This window comes from Cherax quadricarinatus, chromosome 17 (genome assembly GCF_038502225.1).
Source record: "Cherax quadricarinatus isolate ZL_2023a chromosome 17, ASM3850222v1, whole genome shotgun sequence".
Lineage (NCBI taxonomy): Eukaryota > Metazoa > Arthropoda > Malacostraca > Decapoda > Parastacidae > Cherax > Cherax quadricarinatus.
Window position 1 is genome coordinate 33027326 of NC_091308.1, and position 6000 is coordinate 33033325.

Sequence of the window (6000 nt, forward strand, 5' to 3'; positions counted from 1 at the left end):
AGAACTAGAAAACGGGAAGCCGGATGCGCAGTGGGAGTAGGAAGACATTCAAAAAACACGCTTTGAGGTGAATAAATTTATGGGCCTATGTTCTCCTTAGAACATAGGCGAGAAATATACATCATAATCCACACCAGTGCTGCTGGAAGAATAAAAAAAAAAGGCAAAAGAAATAGAAGAGTTTATGATGATATTTAAGAGAAAGATGTTAAAAGGGCACACATTAAAGACTAATAGAGTGAAAGTAGTAGTTAATGAATGACTGGACGGGAGAATGGAAGACGAAGGAGTGTGGAAGACGTTAACACATTTATATGTATGGATGTGTCTAAGTACATGAGGTGACTCATGTAAGGATAATGCAATGAATGTTCCGGGACAATTGAAGAGTCTGTAAAGAATGATGTTTTTCAACGGATGAAAAAAAAATACCCACAATAATATACCCACAATAATATAATAAATTATTATACAATGAATATACCCCCCACAGTTAGTCAACTGAGATAGATGAAGTAGAATTGTCGTGAATGAGATCAATGTCTGTCATGATTATTATGCAGAGAAATTAGAGTGAACAAATTAGAAGTCAGCTTGGTTATAAGAAACGTACAATTAAGGCAGTGGAAGTTTTTACCAGAGATTGGCTTATTTAGAAAGGATGGAATATAACAGGTTAATCAAGAGGGTGTATGATTCAGGGATAGATAAGAGGCGCTGGAATAAGAAAACGCCATTACTAAACAGTTCACTCATCACGAATAATTCGCAAGAAAATTTGGAATTATACGAACCATAAGAGATTCAAAAACAGATTTCAAATTTTAATACCTTGTACGAGAATATTTTAATCCTGTAGAAAACATGTTTCCGAAACTTAGCACACTATTGATAAAGATCACTGACCAACGCAATATAAAACAGATTTTAATTATTATTATTATTATTATTATTATTATTATTATTATTATTATCAAATTTAGCGTAAATTTGTGAGAATTACACATCGCTGCGATGTACAGCAGAGATCTTCATCGTCACACGAGGCCTGCAGTCCTGGGACATGCTAAGCTAACAGCAACAGCCCACAGCTACAGGTATGCACCGGCAATGTTCCAAAATTGTAACAGTATTTTCCTTTCCCTTTTTTCTAATCACAGTACAAGAATCATATTCCAACATGACCTTGCTACCATAAACATCCCTTTCACCACTGAAAACCTTTTAGGAGATGGAATCTTCCCATTACAATACGTTAACACATTTCCTCCGTACTACCAATGAATGGGACAATATCTAAATATTATCAATAACACAATATTTTCACACAGCAGAGACGAGAAAAGCGCAAGGACGATGATTCCAGCAAGCAACTGCAATGACAACCAACACCCTCGAACCAATACAATACCTAGGTAGTCATCGGGAAAAGAAAGCTTTAAGCAAACTACAAGTAACCTTAAGAAGAATGAGGTGGCTGCCCGAAGTCCCTATATGCAGTGAAATAGACTGGTGGTCCTCCTACAGTACTCACTTTTCTTGTTTACGGTGCAGTTGGACAAATGAATCACTGAATCATTTGTTTGGAAAATAAATCCCTGGGGGGTGGGAAACAATAGCTCAAGACCTTTTGCACACTCGTGCTTTGTCAGGAACTATGAAGTGAAGCAAAATTTGCAACATATAGGTTGAGAGGAGAATTCTCTTAGAGGCAAGGTAGCGTTTCTGACGGTAGCCGTTACTGGTGATGTGAGCGAGCGTCGTCACCACTTGTACCTCTTATTGGGTTTTCCTGTGAGCGATGAGTTTGGTAAGATGTTGACGATACTAAATGCCCTTTAATTCTGCTCTGTTGGGGGTTCGTATGATTGTTGCTTCCAGCGGTGCCTCCTCGTCACATTGTCTTCCTGTATGAGTTGTGTGCGCGCCAAGTGTATGAGGTATGCACGTTTGTGACTGTGTACATCTAACTCAGGTGTTGTTGTGGTGGAGACTGACACGCATATAGATGTTAGAGAATTCTTGGGAGTGTGCATACGTCTGCTCATACCACTCAAACCCATTTCCACCCACACTTATACCCACTCCACTCATCCTCAAAACCCACTCCGATGAACAAAAGACGAATCCTACCTAACGTAAGCCATCCTCAAACTCACTAACCCAAACAAAGCAACCCCTTCCCTACACACACACACACACACACACACATACTCCACATTCTAAAACTCACTCCTGCCACATTTCAACACATTGTATGTATGAGCCTCATCTTACGTGATGGAATATGACAGGGAAAATAAAGGTAGCTTTTGTGCTCACTGTGTTATTATCATACACAATAGGGTAGCAGCATACTGCTTTATCCAGTTTTGTTAAATGAAGAAAACCACTCGCCCTTCTCAACCATCCTCATACACACTCCCGCCACCATCAAACCCACTCGGTTCTCTCTTCAAATCCATTCCATCTATCCTCAAACCCAACAGATCTATCCTCATACCCACTTCGCCCATCCACTCGTAAGCTATTGTCTGCAGTCCAGTAAAGGAGACCAGTGCAGGATGTACAACAACAGCATCAGAAGTACTGGTTACACCAGTACCAGAAGAAGCATCGGAGGTAGATGTAGCAGCTTCAGTAGCAGCAAAGCAGCAGCAGAATCCAGTCCACAACTCCCACCATCAACTACTACTACTGCTTTACGACAAACTGGCTCTACACCCAACCCTACAACCAACCAGTCCTGCTGAACACTAGCTACCACCCCTCTACACCCCCCTCAACACAAATAACCATCACCAGCCTCCTCACCACCATCACCATCTTAGGTTTCCTACCACCATCCCCACCCTCATCACCCCCACCTCCACCACCACCACCACCACCACCACCACCACTAGCGTCAGGAGGTGTCGACTGGACGCCCTTTAATCAAGCCTTCATCAATATTATCCAAAGCTGCGACTTCTCAGGCAGCAGCAGATGGCGCTGCGTCCAATCCTGAGGGAGGAACAGATCGTTCCCCCCCGCCCCTCTCTCTCTCTCTCTCTCTCTCTTTCCCTCCCTCCCTCCACCTCTCGACCCCAGGATTAATTGGTTCCTTTCCTCGTGTTGGTGATGTTGTTTGTGATGGTCGTTGATGGTAGATTGTGGTTGATTTTAGGTGGTGTTTGGTTGGTAGTGGTTAACGGTAGGTGGTGGTTGGTTGATAGTGGTTATCGGTAGGCGGTGGTTGGTTGATAGTTTTAACTGAAGGAGTTGGTTGATTGGTAGGTAAGACACATAGGCAACAGTTAGGCAACTTTATTCCGAAACGTTTCGCCTACACAGTAGGCTTTTTCAGTCGAATACAGAAAGTAGGCAGGAACAGTAGATAGTTCCTTACTATGGAAGTGAACTTCTCCAGGCTGAGGGACTGACAACCTCAAATTCTACGACTTCAAGGGTGATGGACTGATTACATCGTCTTCACATCTCTACTGTTCCTGCCTACTTTCTGTATTCGACTGAAGAAGCCTACTGTGTAGGCGAAACGTTTCGGAATAAAGTTGCCTAACTGTTGCCTATGTGTCTTACCTACCAACCTGTCGGTATTGTATACCATTTTGATGTTCAGTTGGTTGATTGTATGTGGCACTTGTTAGATAGTAGTTGATTACGTTAGTCAATGAGAAATAATGATAGATAGCAGATGTTGACTTGCAAATGGTGGTTGATGTTAGGTTGTAGTTGGTAGGTGTAGTTAGCAAATGGTAGATGGTGGATAGTTTGTTGTAGTTTTTGGTAGTTTTGGTGCTTCGTTGTAATGATGGTGGTGTTGGTGGTGTTAAGTGTTGGCGGTAGTGATAGCGGTGGTTGTGGTGACTGGTGGTACTGGTGCTGATAGCAGAACTAGTGCTACTGCTTATGTCTGTGGTGTAGTTGTCGCTAATAGTACTGTTGTTAGTGGTTGTGTGCTTTGGTGGCGATGATGGTTGAGGTTGTTGTAGTGTTGGTGAAAGCAGTAGTGCTTGCGGTCGTGGTGGTGATAATAGCGCTGGGTTTATAGAGCTAATGCTGGTGGTATGGTGGCAGTGATGGCAGTACTGGCATTGCTTGTAATGGTGGTTCTAATGTTTGTAGTGTTGGATGTGCTAGTACTGCTGGTACTAGCACTGATAGTGCTATTGTTGGGGCTGGTTCTAGCACTGGTGATATTGTATATACCGAATTGGTTCTTCGTCCTCTTCCTTCCCATCCTCCTCTTCCTTCCCATCCTCCTCTTCCTTCCCCTGCTTACTCTTGTTCGTCATCTTCCCTTCTTCATCGTCACCGTCATCCCCTCCTCCTCCTCCTCCTCCTCCTCCTCCTCCTCGTTTACACTGTTGTATCACCCCGCTGCTGTTTCTCCTGCTGTCGCTGTTGGTGCAATTTAGTCCAGCTCTGCCATGCTCTCTCTCTCCCTCCTTTACTTGGACACGTGTGGAATAATTTATGGAAGAGGAAATTAGGAGATAGAGTTAGAGGTTACATAACGAGACTCATCCCGGCACTCGAGTACTTGACTGTGGAGGGAAGACCTCTATTGTGTGTGTGTGTGTGTGTGTGTGTGTGTGTGTGTGTGTGTGTGTGTGTGTGTGTGTGTGTGTGTGTGTGTGCGCGCGCGCGCGCGTTAACAACAGAGACCATGAACTATGATTCAACCACTGCAGACACAAGTTGAGCACCCGCATGAAGTTTTTTTTCTCATGTCTCATGCTAATTCCACCACCCTATTTTTTTTAAATAGTTTATCAGTATTCCTTCCAAATTCCTACTTGCGTAGATTAACTTCATTGTTGTTGTTCGTTGCTGGTACCACCACACCTTCCTTGTCTTTGTTTACAATGTTAAAAATTAATGCGGAGTTATCACAGAGTCTTTCCTCTCTTCGAGAGAATAACAATAATTCATGTTAAGAGCTAAACCCATGTGGGTCATTCAGCGCAAGATATGGAGGCTTGATCCTCCGTCTGCTGAGCATCTCAGCGCTCTCATTTCTTAATTCTGGCATTCAATATGTGTTTTTTTTTTAAATGTACGGCATTTGAAAGCAATTTAAAAATTATTGTAGCGTACGAAATTTTCACTCCAGCATTTGCAGAAAATTATGGAGTCATGCAAATGAAATTTTGAGTCATGCGGAGGAACTTCTGGAGACATGCAGAGGGTAAACTATCTATCCTATGCAATGTAGCACATACGATCTCTGCATGCCATACAGTGAGCTTACAAAATAGCATGCCGTACCCAAGGTCGCTCCACCGTCGACCCGCCCAACAGTATGCACCAGAAAAACAATGATTCTAAGTAACACAAGAAAATAGGTCCAGACGTCACCTACTGGCAGGGCCAGCCCTCCTCCTTCCTCCCCACCCCCCTTTAATGGTTCCATGAAGACGAACGACCTCACAGATCACGTTAGAGACGACCCGCGAGTCACGACTCACCCATTCCAGCCTCCTTCAGGTGACTCTTACGCTAGGGGGAGAAAAATATCTACAGCATCTGAGAGCCCCATGGGAGAGACCAGCCCCGTCTCTATCTCTGAAATTATCCACTTACTGCCGTCAAGCCCTGAGATTACTAGGTTTGCTTGCTTCCATCCAGACACTGTCTGGATGCGGAGGGCGAGAACTTGGAATTGTTAAGAGCACCTCCGATGTGAGAGTGTAACGGAAGACTGGTAAAGGTTATGCACTCTGTTGATCTTTGACTTTCGGTCTTATGAAACAGTAAAATTACATGTAAATTTTTTTTATAGATTTTCCTACTTATATATATGCAGTCGTGCCCTATAACCCACGGGGGTTTAGCGCTTTCCTGAAGTATATAAAGCTGGAATAGTAGTTATGATATAGTAGGTTTAAGTGATCCTAAACGCATGAAGATGTCTCTAATCTGCTCAGTGTTGTCTACGTAAAAGTATATAAGTAGTATCCACATACATATTTCTATCCATATCTAGAAGGTTTAATG